The sequence below is a fragment of the Diabrotica virgifera genome, chromosome 3 (genome assembly GCF_917563875.1).
Source record: "Diabrotica virgifera virgifera chromosome 3, PGI_DIABVI_V3a".
In the NCBI taxonomy this organism is placed as follows: Eukaryota; Metazoa; Arthropoda; class Insecta; order Coleoptera; family Chrysomelidae; genus Diabrotica; species Diabrotica virgifera.
The window spans coordinates 191,622,749-191,638,599 of NC_065445.1; the positions used below are offsets into that span (position 1 = coordinate 191,622,749).

The 15,851-nt window shown below is 34.9% G+C and overlaps 1 protein-coding gene and 1 long non-coding RNA gene across 2 annotated transcripts in view; one reads left to right on the top strand and one right to left on the bottom strand.

Moving 5' to 3' along the window:
- LOC126881479 (zinc finger protein 493-like) overlaps positions 1-15,851 on the bottom strand; it is a 56,121-nt gene that overhangs the window by 22,843 nt on the left and 17,427 nt on the right. The gene's annotated exons all lie outside the window — the stretch shown is intronic.
- LOC126881482 (uncharacterized) lies at positions 11,083-15,695 on the top strand. The gene is made up of 2 exons (XR_007696875.1): positions 11,083-11,386; positions 11,673-15,695. It is a non-coding gene; the product is annotated as an uncharacterized LOC126881482 (long non-coding RNA).

Genomic DNA, 15,851 nt, shown 5'->3' on the forward strand with positions numbered 1-15,851 from the left:
AGCTTTCACTACCTCCTCAATCACCCAAGTACCTGTTAGAGCCCGTTCATCATTCGAATGCTCACACTCTTCTTCCGCAAAGTCCTCTCCACACTTTCGGCATAAAACGAACATACATTTACTGTTCATCTTGGTAGGAAGAACAGGATGATAGAGGTTTGTAGGAGGAAGCACTTTACACTTTATTAATCCAGATAACTCAGTAATGTCTACAGCATTGCATTCCTGTCCAATATATATTTTCTTTGGATGTCCCATTGGGAACTTTCCGTACTTGCATACCCACGGATAAAGCGAACAAACATCAACGTATTTAATTTTTTCACCATCTTTACACTTGTAATACTCTACAGTATTGCCTGTACGCCCACCATATAAAGTATCTCTAGGATTCAAAGGTAAACTAGCCATAAGAGGATGCCCCTCGGTATACGACTTTATCTCGGCCGTCAGCATTTTACGGAATTGACATTCCCACATTTCAACCACCTCGTATCCTATTGATCTGAGATGCTTAACTTTAGCAATTGTTTTATCATGACGATTTTCCATACAATCTGAAGGATCGTCATGAAGGGGTGCAGTTCTATCTGTAGGGTAACAAGTAGGACAACCGTGATAATAACAACCTTGGAATTCAAAGACGGTCTTTTCGTAAAGACCGTCCACCCTACAATTTCCAATAAGAGCTTCAGGTCCTCTGGCAGCATGCTGAATTTCAATACAGCGTTGCTTCTCTTCCCACAATAACCACTGCAAAGCGATTTTAGAGTGATTATCTTTAAAACGATAGCCACCTTTTGGAATAAGGCCTATAGTGCCAGGCTGTAAGAAATTACGCCTGAATACCTTGTTGCAAGTCGATGCAACAGTTGTTGCCTCGAAAAACGGACAGACATTTGAAGTATCCATCAACTGTTTTCTGAAAGTGAGACAAGCCTTAGTCAAAATCTCAACATCACTAATACAATATTCAACAATTTCCTTTTGAAAATCAAAAACGTATCCCTCATCTACTCTTTCAGCGTGCCACGCGATCAGCTTGTCACGTGCATCATCTTTTAAATTATCGGGGTCGTAAAATTTTAGATCAGGCATAGGTCCAACATAAGATTGATTTTCCTCTCTGTTAAACAGATGTGGAAAATATCCCTTTTTCAACTCTGTCAACCCAAAAGCTTTAGGTAGAGCAGACAGCGCCATTGGAAAGTAATTAAGACTATCGAGAAAACGAACGTTACCAACAGCCATTGACACTAGTTTCGTACCACGCATAATGAGATCAGGGGTTAAATCAGTCTTTGTTAAAATATAATTTAAAATAAATTGATGGTCGAAGCCTCCTCCATTGTGAGCTAACACGACAACATTCTTGAATTTTTTTCTAATTTGCAAAATATGATTCATAAAAAGACTTATTACGTCAAGACCCCTCAAAATCTTTTGGCGAAATCCACAAGATTGACAGAAAACTAATTTCATCTCAGGGAGACATTTGTAACAACGTTGATTAAATACACAGAGATTTGGTTCTTGAAGAAGCGAACCATCAGCCAATATCTTTTCCTGACTAGTTTCCAAATCATAAAATATAAATAGAAAATCTTTTGACGGTGGCCTACCAGACTCGGGCTGTATGTAACAAAGATGATCTGACGGACAATTTTTCTTACAAGTTTTACAGAAGACCTCACCACAGACATGACTTTTGGTGTAGATCTTGTAACAGGTCTTACACCTTTTGATTTTATCGCATACCGAACCAACATGAGCATTGAAACATGCCTTACCGTAGAAGTTTCGACCACATTGATCGCAGGGTATTTTCACGCAATCTTTGGAACAAGCTGGTGAACGACGACAAGCAAAACATGTACCACCACATCTGTGGTCGTTTTTGTTGTTAAACGGCTGGTGGCACTCCTCACAATAATAAATACAACAAAAAGCAGCTGTCAAAGAAGTGATCACGTTAAAGTGTCCTTCATGATACAAAAGATTTAACGCTGGACCATTAGTGTTACCACAGAACATAACGTCACGACCCTTGCTACCATAACTATACACCACAATTTTGTAATCTGTGAGGTGTCCCTGAAACTGTTGTAGCTCGGGTATTCCTGCCCCTCCGACAGGAATTGTTACATTAGCGGCTTCAATCAGTTGATGGGCTCTTTGTCCTTGTATTTTTCCAATATCTTGACTTACCTTCTTCCATTCTTGGTCCTTATCTACGTGAGCTTTTGCAACCACAAGAGCACGAGGTAAACAAAGATTATCCTTGTTTTTAATAACAACAATACCTTTCCTACGGGCACACTCTTCGGTGAAAGAGTTATAGTTGTAACCACGACCTTTACCTGTAGGCAAACGCACCGTCGTAATACCAAGACAAAATGTTTCAGTATTGAGGCCTGCAGAATTTGACTGATAAATGGAACTAATCTTATTCCATATATCATCAACGGTCACTTCACAGGCAGGCTTGAACCTCATCCAACCCTGACCTCTGGCAAAGTCTTTCGAGCAAAAAGTGAAACCGACCTGATCGGTTGGTTCCAAACCTTCTGTTCCCTTAAGCACAATCCCCTCGATGGCCTTTTTTACCCATCCCACAGGTTCCTCACTCTGCGGCACATCCCTGATTTTAAATTCCAGAGTTCGTCCCTGGAGGCCAAATTTACGAATTTTCTTAAATGTATCTTTAGTAACTAAGAATTTTTTCATCGTTTCGTTATTAAAGGATGAGAAATTATTAAAAAAAAAACTGACCAAATCAAACAACACTAAGTAATAAAATAATAATAAATATTCAAAACTTAGAATTCAAAAATTTAGAACCCAAACTCAAAATATTTATAAATTTTTCGAAAATCAAAAATATTCAAATTTAACACTCACCAGAGCACGTCTGAACGTTACAAATATCTGAAACAGAATGAAGACAATGTGATAATGTAGGGTATTAAATATACTTTTAGTCGGGCGGAAGACTGAATGGTAGCTCAAAAGACCCCTGAAATGTGAAGATTTGTGCTTGTTGTTCCATAAGGATCAATGTAAAAGTGCTGCATTTAAGACATTTATTGAACTTGGTTACATTTTTCCCTACCTATGCTACGAGAGATACATGAAAGTATCAGTACTACCAACATAATACCGATACAGCAAGTACTATAAACACTGTCTACCAACTTATATTAAATTTTATATGGAAACACTTAAAAATCTTGATTATTCCCCACCACTTTCATTACTAACTGCAGTACCTCAGAATTACAGAGGGGGGTACCTCAGACGTACAGACGTCATCAGAGACATGCTAACATATAACTACACAGGGTACCTGAAACATTCAGATGCCATCAGAGACAAGCTAACAGAGGCTAGCACAGGGTAGCAGACGTCATCAGAGACACGCTAACAGATGACTACACAGGGTACCTAAGACCTCATCAGAGACAAGCTAACAGAGGCTAGCACAGGGTAGCAGACGTCATCAGAGACACGCTAACAGATGACTACACAGGGTACCTGAAACATTCAGAAGCCATCAGAGACGCGCTAACAGAGGCTAGCATAGGGTAACAGACGCTATCAGAGACACTTAGCACAGGGTAGCAGACGTCATCAGAGACACGCTAACAGAGGGTAACAGAAGGTAGCAGAGACATACAGACGTCATCAGAGACGTGCTAACAGAGGGTAACAGAAGGTAGCAGAGACATACAGACGTCATCAGAGACACGCTAACAGAGGGTAACAGAAGGTAGCAGAGACATACAGACGTCATCAGAGACGCGCTAACAGAAGGCATAAACGACCACAGAGGGGTATCAGAGACATACAGACGTCATCACAGACACGCTTATAGAAGGCACAGACGACCACAGAGACGTACAGACGTCATCAGAGACACGCTAACAGAAGACACATATGACTACACAGGGTACCTGAAACATTCAGATGCCATCAGAGACACGCTAACAGATGACTACACAGGGTACCTGAGACATTCAGATGCCATCAGAGACACGCTAACATATAACTACTCAGGGTACCTAAGACCTCATCAGAGACACGCTAACAGAAGGTTACAGAGGTATAAATACAAGCAGTTACAAATCGAGAAGTCATTTGTTAACATGTCTTCAAATAGAGCGGTTCAAGTAAACAAACTTGCGGCAATAGTGAGAGAAAAGTACAAAGCTCTTAGAAGAATGCAAGCAGATGAAAAAGAACTTCTACAGTCAACGTTTAAACCAATAACTACTCCTCTTAAAGAAATAACCAATTATATGAACAAAAATGTTCCTAAACCAGATCTCAACGAAGATGACTCACAAACTAATCAACCATCACAGACCAGTGACGACGAACCTCTACATATACAAACATCGTACAACCCTTATTTAGAAACATATACGCAAGATTTAGGGAATACTGACCAGATCTTTGGCCCCACGTTTAACTGGGAGACGGGTGAATGGGAGTTTGGAAATCACACCATTCAGTTCGGTAAAGATAGCATTAAAATGGATTCACACATTTTTAAAGCTACACCCGGCCTGTACGAACTGATTTTCTCGAAGGAACCTACACAATATACTCTAGCCGATCAAAAAATTTACAAAACTCTTCTAGACGAATCCGGAGTGCATAAAGATGACCGTGGACGTCTACGTCACCAATCTCGCACAACAAAATACGAAAAAATTATTAAGCCAATGTATCTAGGAAAAAGAAGAACACAGGTCTTACATGGCACCGCAAAAAATGTCGAACCCGACGCAGAAAATACATCAGACATACAACAACAGTGTAAAAGAAGACATATATCACAGAAGGAACAAGATGCAAAGAACATGCAGATACAAGGTTCAAAGATACGTCACCAATCTCACACAACAAAATATGAAAAAAATATTAAGCCAATGTATCTAGGAAAAAGAAGAAGACAGGTCTTGCATGGCACCGCAAAAAATGTCGAACCCGACGCAAAAAATACATCAGACATACAACAACAGTGTAAAAGAAGATATATGTCACAGAAGGGACAAGATGCAAAGGACATGCAGATAAAAGGTTCAAAGATAAACCGTGATGATGTTCCCTCCAGACCTCTTGAAACACGGGATCGTGATATAGCAAATAAGCAGGTACTTAACCAACTGCAAGAAATATGGTTTCAGTATAACAAATATGGCGATCCGAACATGCTTGTGAAAGGGCTTAAAATTCTTTCAAAAGCCGATGCTTTAACCGGAAAAGAAGCAGCTGAAATTATAGAAGAACTGAAGTACCTAGATATTATTGACTAATAACAGACACATACTTCAAGAAAACAAGAAATTTTAGAACAACCAAGAAAAACTTCAGAATTTAAGTTCATCTTAATAACAGATAACATATCCGACCTTCAAGAATGAATATACTAAAGTTCTGTGTTTTATACGTATTAATTTTTAACAAATAAAATATTATAGATTTTATTTAGCGTACCTTTTATTATATACATACCAGTTCATCGATTGCACACGTCACTACCTTTAAAAAGGAGCGATGACATCACCTATCCTAACTGGCTTTAACAGCCTAAACTATAAAAAATATTAGAAGTCACAGGTGTTCATAGAGGATATTTGAGACATCAAGCATTCCCGGATAAATTTAAAAAGATCATAAAACCTTTGTTTAAAAATAACTCAAACATGCATCGAAGCCCCTGTGAAAATGTTCGGAAAACTAAGAAAAAACATAGTAAGAGTGATGAACGCTCTGACCGACAATTTAAACAGCGCACAAGCATAGATTACAAGACATCATCGTTTAACCATTATGCCGTTGAACCTATGGATAGAAATGTTAAAATAAATCGACTAGGGCATTTAGTTTTCAATTAAAAACTGTAATAATGTACTAGTATAAAAAATTTAAATAAAATAATAAAATGACTCATATTGTTTCTTATTTACTAACCCAATGCAGTACAAAGATTGTCAATATATTTTTAAAAATAAAAATAAGTTGGGTCGTACATAAAATAGAAAATGCAACACGATTATTATCACACTGTTAAAAATAAATACCAGCTACGCTTGGTCGTATATAAAATATAAATGACAGCTACGCTTCATTGTATATTGTTGAAAAACAAAAGTACGGTAGAATGCGGCATAAAAAGATACTGAAATAAATCATAAAATTATTCAGAAATATACGGACAGGTGTTGCATCATACATGCCTGAAAAAAAAACATGAAATAAAACATATTTATAATTCAAATTAGAAAATAAGAACTAAACGGTAAAATACTATTATCCTAATGCAGATAACAAGAAAAATGTGCTAAAAGAAGACGGAGTACCGCGCTAAATGTATCATAAAAAGTTACTATTCTTGAGTGTCCGGGAGTCGGCATACCACCGATTCGGGACCACATGGCGATTTTGGTGCATGAAAGTGGCCCCCGTATCGGCATACCGATTCTGGCTCATGATGAGCTGGAATCCGCCTACCGCTTCTGGCTCATGATGAGCTGGAATCTGGTGCATGAAAGCGACCACGTATCGGCATACCGATTCTGGGCCATATGCGGATTCTAGACCATGAAAGTATTAGACCTAAATAGTAAAATATGATTATCTTAATGTAAAAACCTACCTCATTTATTTATGTAATAAGGAAATATTAAAAGATGAAAAAAGTATAGTAGAAATGCGTCATAAACAGCTATTATTATTTTAGGGATAAAACGTAAAATCAGTTAAAAATATCAGCGACAGATACATCCTATGATATATAAAAACAAGTAATAAAATTACTTATAATAAATCACATTGAATATAAGAATAAAATCACCTATAGTACACACATTTTATTTTAAGAGAAGTATATATAGATACAAGAATCATAAATACTTAGAAGACCTGCAAACAAGTTGGGAAGAGAGAATTAAAACCAGTATTACCCATAGATAAAAAGAAACACATGTACATCAGAATTATTTAACAAAATAGCAAACCAATAAATTCACAAAAAAAACCATATGTAAAATAAACAACAAAATCTCTTACCTTAATTGAATATCTTTCACTGAACACTGCAACTATACTGTAGAAACTGTCAGATGTCGACTGTGGTATATGCTCGTTTATTTCAGTATTTATAGGCGAAATTCACGCAGCATGAACGTGATCAAATGTTTGAATGTGTTTTTACAAAAACAAGACCTTGTGGTTTTAAAAATATACGATAACATTTACACAAATAACAACTGTGGGTACGTATTATCAACCAGCTCCATCCGGACTTTTAGCATTGTGGTTTGTCATATCTTTAACGGATTCCTGTTGTTGCAAAAAAAAAATAACGTCTACATTCTTTCTTATCAACCATACGCATCCGGCATGTTAACAAACAACTTAAAATATTTTTGTAAATATTTCAAATTATTCGATTTTTCGTAATTTTGTACAAATATTTGTATCTTTGGAACGGATAATCAGAAATCAATGTATGACCCATCAAATTAAAGGATTTTGAATGACGAATTACGTTGTGATGTCTGTTTTAACACAATGTTCTGTATAAGGCCTTTTTTGGTACCATATAAGTACATTTTGTGTCAATATAGTACATTGAGAATTTGTAGTTTTTTTTGTTGTTTTCAGCCATAAATAATGACCGTAACACACTTGGTCAGTGATTTTCTTAATATGTATGAAAAGACCTTTCTAATGATATATTGCACGGAGCACTTGGTGCAAAATTGAGCTACTTAGGATTTGCTAGAGATCGAACTGCGATAAGAGATTTTTCTATGCTAATGGCTTTGTTTTAACGTCAATAACAATAAATAAGCATTTACAGTTCAACCAAGTTATCACTTAGGCCGTTATGGCAATGTACCATGTATCTTTGGAACGGATAATCAGAAATCAATGTGTGACCCATCAAATTAAAGGATTTTGAATGACGAATTACGTTGTGATGTCTGTTTTAACACAATGTTCTGTATAAGGCCTTTTTTTTGGTACCATATAAGTACATTTTGTGTCAATATAGTACATTGAGAATTTGTAGTTTTTTGTTGTTTTCAGCCATAAATAATGACCGTAACACACTTGGTCAGTGATTTTCTTAATATGTATGAAAAGACCTTTCTAATGATATATTGCACGGAGCACTTGGTGCAAAATTGAGCTACTTAGGATTTGCTAGAGATCGAACTGCGATAAGAGATTTTTCTATGCTAATGGCTTTGTTTTAACGTCAATAACAATAAATAAGCATTTACAGTTCAACCAAGTTATCACTTAGGCCGTTATGGCATTGCACCATGTATCTTTTGAACGGATAATCAGAAATCACTGTGTGACCCATCAAATTAAAGGATTTTGAATGACGAATTACGTTGTGATGTCTGTTTTAACACAATGTTCTGTATAAGGCCTTTTTTGGTACCATATAAGTACATTTTGTGTCAATATAGTACATTGAGAATTTGTAGTTTTTTGTTGTTTTCAGCCATAAATAATGACCGTAACACACTTGGTCAGTGATTTTCTTAATATGTATGAAAAGACCTTTCTAATGATATATTGCACGGAGCACTTGGTGCAAAATTTAGCGAATTAGGATTTGCTAGAGATCGAACTGCGATAAGAGATTTTTGTATGCCAATGGCTTTGTTTTAACGTCAATAACAATAAATAAGCATTTACAGTTCAACCGAGTTATCCCTTAGGCCGTTATGGCATTGCACCATGTATCTTTTGAACGGATAATCAGAAATCACTGTGTGACCCATCAAATTAAAGGATTTTGAATGATGAATTACGTTGCGATATCTGTTTTAACACCATGTCATGTATAACGCCTTTTTGACACATTATCGTTTATTATTAGCATTGTATGGTGAATCTCATCGTATGACACCTCAAATTACAGGATTTTGAACGACAAATTACGTTGTGATGTCTGTTTTAACAACATGTCACATATAACGCCTTTTTGACCCTCTATCTTATATTATTCGCATTATATGTAGAATCTTATCATGTAGCACCTCAAATTACAGGATTTTGAATGGCAAATTACGTTATGATGTCTGTTTTAACAACATGTTATGTATAAGGTCTCTTTGGCACTCTATCATATGCTTTATGTGATTATATATAAATTGATAACGTGCTTTTTCTTTACGACAATACTGTTAGATATGTCTTTATACATTAACAAAAGTTTTTTTCTACCTAGGTATACTCTAAGTGTATATAATTTTTTTTTTCTCAATATATCTGATACATAATACCTTTAAATATGGTCCTCCTTTTGGAGTATAAAAAGGACGGTCGACTTTTAACCCAACACGGATGCACGCCTATGTACCTTTACGAAGGGAATTGTACATAAACCTATAAGCTGATCGTAATCCATATCTGCAAAGTATGTTGTCAGCTTGGGTTAGTAGTATATTCAGTGCATTCCGTATGTTTTATAAACATGATCAGGGGAAATTGTTGTCTGATGGCTATTAAAGAACCGTCTATGGCCCTCATATATTCTTATTATTATTGACTAGCAACCTGTAAAAAAAAAACAATAATCTTGCCGGACTTTCCGTAGATAAAATATTGTATGCAACTATTCAGTAATTTATATAAAAATAATACGCATTTTTCCGAAAAGACTTGTACATGAAATGTTTGCTGGTTTGCCCACAGCGTAAGAATGGTATATGTTCATTGTAGGAATGTATGATTGGAGGGAGATCGAGGATGTTTGTTGGTCATACTGTAAGTATGGTATACGTTCTTCTAGATGGCTTGGGCATAGTTACGTGTTGCAGCCGACAGGTGGCATGATAAGATGAAGAATTGACCACAGCGTAAGAATGGTATATGTTCATTGTAGGAATGTATGATTGGAGGGATATCGAGGATGTTTGATGGTCATACTGTAAGAATGGTATACGTTCTTCTAGATGGCTTGGGCATAGTTACATGTTGCAGCCGACAGGTGGCATGATAAGATGAAGAATTGACCACAGCGTAAGAATGGTATATGTTCTTATAGAGGGTTTGGACATAGTTACATGTTGCAGCCGACAGGTGGCAGGATAAGATGAAGAACTGTGATAGGATGTTTGATGGTTTGGTCATACTGTAAGACTGGTATACGTTCTTCTAGATGGTTTGGGCATAGTTACATGTTGCAGCCGACAGGTGGCATGATAAGATGAAGAACTGTGATAGGACTAATATATCACCGTTTTGGCAGTGTTGCCATGTTTCTCCTTCCCTTCGATGTCTGTTGCGCTAAAATTAATAGCAACGAAGATATAGTGTCGTTTTGGCATTGCTGACATCTTTGTTTTTATGTTACCATATTCAATATCCCCTCTTTTTTCCAACGAGACCATATTCACACGAATTGGACAAATAGACACGAAGATACGATATAGTGTCGTTTTGGCAATGTCTTTGCGTTTGTTTTTCATGTTAACATATTCCTTCAGCCTTCCGATTTCCAACAATATATAATCAGTCAGGTCGGAGACATGCTATAATGCTCTTTTGCTAATGTCTTTGTAATTGCTGCTCTTTTGCTAATGTCTTACATGTAATAAACGAACCAATAACAGCGCAGATGGCAGATAGGTGCTACATGGATCGGGTAGACCGATGGACACTTTATTTGGCTTTCTGGACTACATCCGTGTTATAAGAAGAGAGACAGGCTAGATGAGACCTTTGTGACGTTCTCATTGTTCGGTAAGTGCTCATTGATCCTTGGGCGATGCTGCGGGATATTGGTCGATGAGTGATCATTGGTCGGTGGGCGATCATTGGTCGGTGGGCGATCATTGGCCGGTGGTTTTGTTCCCATTGGTCTGTGGGCGTGGCTTTGTGGTGGGCGATCATTGGTCGGGTGGGCGTGGCTTTGGTCGGTGGGCGTGTCTTTGTGGTGGGCGTGGTCGGTGGGCGTGGCTTTGTGGTGGGCGGGGCTTGGAGTGCTATGGACGTCTGAGTTGGAGTTTGACCGTCTGGCCCAACCGGCCCATACTCTGCTATTATCCTCTTTTATTATCCTCTGTTATTTCTATTTAATATATTTCTTTTCATCTAAAATCTAAATCATCATACTGAACATACCTCGTATATTCATACTCTCCAAATATCTGTATTTTCAATACGGAACATGCCGCTACTTCATAGTACTTGGTTGTCATTTTAAATGTCGTTTTCAATGACAGTGTCACTTCATCGACTTGACCCCCTACTCCCTGACATACACTGGAAGGGAAAAATTAATACTTAAAAAGGCATGTAATTCGAAAAATAAATCATTTCTATTTCAACAAATCATCTTCCTCTTGGGGTGAGTTACACATAGTTTTTTTTAATAATTTCTTACAGTAATTATATTTCTCCGTCTAACAGTTTTTCTAATGTTTTTTTTATCTAACCTTCAAATGTTCAACCATGTGTTTGATTTCTATATTTCTTTTCATCTATTAATATGCACGTTTAGTAATCAGAATTTTAACTATTCTCATCTAAAATCTATGTAATTTACCCTTGCCAATTACTATTTCTGAATACTATTTGGCAAAGGTACAATTTGGTGTTCTTCTTGATGATTGATATGTGTCTCTATTTTATAGTTTTTTGGAAAGAGATCAACCTTTCCCTCTTCGGGAACCAAAGCCTCACATCACCGGTGATGCACACTTGAAGGCGAAGACAATGACATCCAAACTGCACAACCACCACCTCTAGCTGCAGGGGCCTTGGGCCGAAGATCCGCCCAGGCCTACGAGAAGTCTACAACAGCAGTACTATACGACATCAAGAAGATACCATCAGCTACCAAAAGCCATAAGTATAGGTAATCCAGAATTGTTAGTTTTTGGCAAGAATTTAAATACATTTGTTAATGCAATTTATCAAGTCATTTTATTTATTATATCTATATGAACAATAAACATGATTAGTTAAAAACTATGTTTTGTTTGCTTCCATTCCAATTTTCAGAGTTCATTCTAAGGTTAGGACAAGACGAACACACACCTGAGTGACTGAGCTAAGCTAAGGGTGTAACGATGGCTATCTTGGTTAGTTGAGGTAATATTTTCGAATATTGTTTCAATTAGCTGGGGTAGTCCATCGCTATTTCGTTACACTGGCGCACCAACGCACTTGTCTTATCCGAAGAATCGAGCTGTGAGTGTGTGGTTTGGTAGCAGACAACAAGCATTAATAAATACTATTTTCTTATATTTCATTTTTATATTCAATTTTTGCAGTAATCTATATATATTATCTATTTTGGTACTTTTTGACTACCTTTTTGACTAATTTTTATATATTTTCACATGTTATGGGTCAAAAAGTATTACCAGTTTCAATAATTTAATTATATATTTCAGCATAATTGATTTAAAATACATTTACAGTTGCAAATATTGGTATTTTTAACATTTTGATACTTTTTACCTACTTTTTTTGGCTAATTTTTATGTTAGGACCTTGATAGTAATCTCCACATGGTGTTTTTTCTGTTTTTTTTCAATTTAACCAGTTTTTTTTGGTAGTTCTTCTTTAATTACTTTCATATTTTGTTGTAACTTTCCAAAACCCAAGAGAATTTTTCCATTTATTGTCATATTTTCTGTACTTTTTATACTACTATTTCTTCTACTTTCTTTTTATAGGTACTTCTGTGTACTCTAAAGTGCATTTAAATCTTGTTTTATTACTTATTTTCAATTACTTTTTACTTATTCTTATATTTCCTAGTTGTTTTCATATATTTATTACCCATTTTGTATAACTACCAAAAATTTTGTTGTTTCCGTCGAACTTTCTGTTCGGATGGTATATACTACTTTACTTGTATAGTAAAGACTAGGACAATTTTCAAGTTCTTTTCTTTCATTGAGGTATTTTATTCTTATTCTTCTTCTTTACGTATTCAGAATATTAATTTAAATCATTCTTCTTCTTCTTGTGTTGAATCTCAAAAAAATTTTTTGTTCGTAAAGCATGATATTTTACATTTTTCAATTTTTTGCATTATTGCACTTATATTAATTATGATAAACATTATATTTAACATCTTTTTTATTTAACAATGCCCTATTTATCTATATATTATTGTTTTATTATTTTATTTTGGGTGTTGTACTGATTTTTGATACAGATTAGCACAAAAGCCTCATCCGGCACTTATAAGTTGTGTATGGCTTATATATAGCTGCATAGACACCTAGTGTTTTTTTTCCTAGGGTACATATAAGTTATCCATAGGGTTGGGCCAGATCTATTGAGTCTGAGTTCCGTTTTTTTGGTCTTAATGACTGTTGATATACAGTTTAATGCTGTATATTATTTTTAGGATGATGTCTTTTATAAATTTTCTCTTTTGAAGTTAAAATAATTGTATGCATCTCTACTCTTCATGAGCCTCTGGTGTAGAATTATGGCGCTTTGAAGTATGATTGTAGTTTAGCTACTAGCATTTGTTATTTTCCATCTTTGCAAATCATATTTATGCATTTTTATACATATATTTTGTTCTTTAGTGTAGATCCCTGGTATGCATTTGATGGAAGTAGCATTTGCATTATGTACCATTATCTCTCTCTCTCTTTATTAACTTATTGGTTAAGTCTTTTAGGACTGGTTTTATGCAGTTTTTTTAAACCCTTTGGTGTAGAACTTTGTCTTATTTGGCTTTCCATATAGTTAGTACTTATTTTTTTTTAATAGTTTATCTATAGTTGCACTTGCATTTCTTTTTATTATATTATATTTATATTATATTTGTCTACTAATATGCTTTTACTTACCTTGTTATATTGATTATTATATTATTACCTTACTTTAGGTACTTGTTATCCGAGTACCTACTTGTTATTTTGTTCGAGATTCAGTTGTTGTTAGTAGCTCCAATAGCTATTTATTTATTTTATATAGGATGTGATATCCCTTATATTTACTTAAATTTGGTTATATGCCTTTTATTTTATATAAATACCAGAATATTTGCAATGCAATTGATTTTTAACATGTCTACATTATTTGACTATGGTTACTTACTTACTTTTGGATTCTTAGTAAAATTTAATTATTACTTACACTTTATACTACATGTCTTTATAATTTTGAATTAATTTCATACTTTTTTAAAGTACATTTATTTTTTTTCCAGAGATAGATATTCTCTGATGTCATTTATTTATAATAAATAAATATTTTATAGTGTGATGAATACTACAATTCATTGGGTAATATTTTTATTTTCCCCAGAGTAACATCTGAAAATTATTTTGGTACTTTAAAATTTTTTATGATTAATAATTTAAATTAACTATATACATTGACTTAATATTTACTTTATTATGAGTATTTATTTTTGATTTGTTTTGAACGATTACTACTGCATATATTTATTTCTGGTTAGAACTTTGTCTTCTTATTTTCTTTGAGAAAAATTTCTCACCTGTGTTCGAAATTTTTCTGATGAGTGGAGGGAGTGTGTAACATTCCTGTTTTCTTTGAGAAAAATTTCTCACGTGTGTTCAAAATTTTTCTGATGGGTGAGAGGAGTGTGTAACGTTACAAACGTCACATCTTTGATATTTTATTTTTAAATAATTATTTTACCTTATTTTCTTTAATATTTCATTAATAATTATCTTCTTCTATTTGGTTTACCCATTTCCCCCTTTAAAAATCGGTTGGCGCTCATTTATTATCCTCTTTTATTATCCTCTGTTATTTCTATTTAATATATTTCTTTTCATCTAAAATCTAAATCATCATACTGAACATACCTCGTATATTCATACTCTCCAAATATCTGTATTTTCAATACGGAACATGCCGCTACTTCATAGTACTTGGTTGTCATTTTAAATGTCGTTTTCAATGACAGTGTCACTTCATCGACTTGACCCCCTACTCCCTGACATACACTGGAAGGGAAAAATTAATCCTTAAAAAGGCATGTAATTCGAAAAATAAATCATTTCTATTTCAACAAATCATCTTCCTCTTGGGGTGAGTTACACATAGTTTTTTTTAATAATTTCTTACAGTAATTATATTTCTCCGTCTAACAGTTTTTCTAATGTTTTTTTTTATCTAACCTTCAAATGTTCAACCATGTGTTTGATTTCTATATTTCTTTTCATCTATTAATATGCACGTTTAGTAATCAGAATTTTAACTATTCTCATCTAAAATCTATGTAATTTACCCTTGCCAATTACTATTTCTGAATACTATTTGGCAAAGGTACAATTTGGTGTTCTTCTTGATGATTGATATGTGTCTCTATTTTATAGTTTTTTGGAAAGAGATCAACCTTTCCCTCTTCGGGAACCTAAGCCTCACATCACCGGTGATGCACACTTGAAGGCGAAGATAATGACATCCAGACTGCACAACCACCACCTCTAGCTGCAGGGGCCTTGGGCCGAAGATCCGCCCAGGCCTACGAGAAGTCTACAACAGCAGTACCATACGACATCAAGAAGATACCATCAGCTACCAAAAGCCATAAGTATAATCCAGAATTGTTAGTTTTTGGCAAGAATTTAAATACATTTGTTAATGCAATTTATCAAGTCATTTTATTTATTATATCTATATGAACAATAAACATGATTAGTTAAAAACTATGTTTTGTTTGCTTCCATTCCAATTTTCAGAGTTCATTCTAAGGTTAGGACAAGACGAACACACACCTGAGTGACTGAGCTAAGCTAAGGGTGTAACGATGGCTATCTTGGTTAGTTGAGGTAATATTTTCGAATATTGTTTCAATTAGCTGGGGT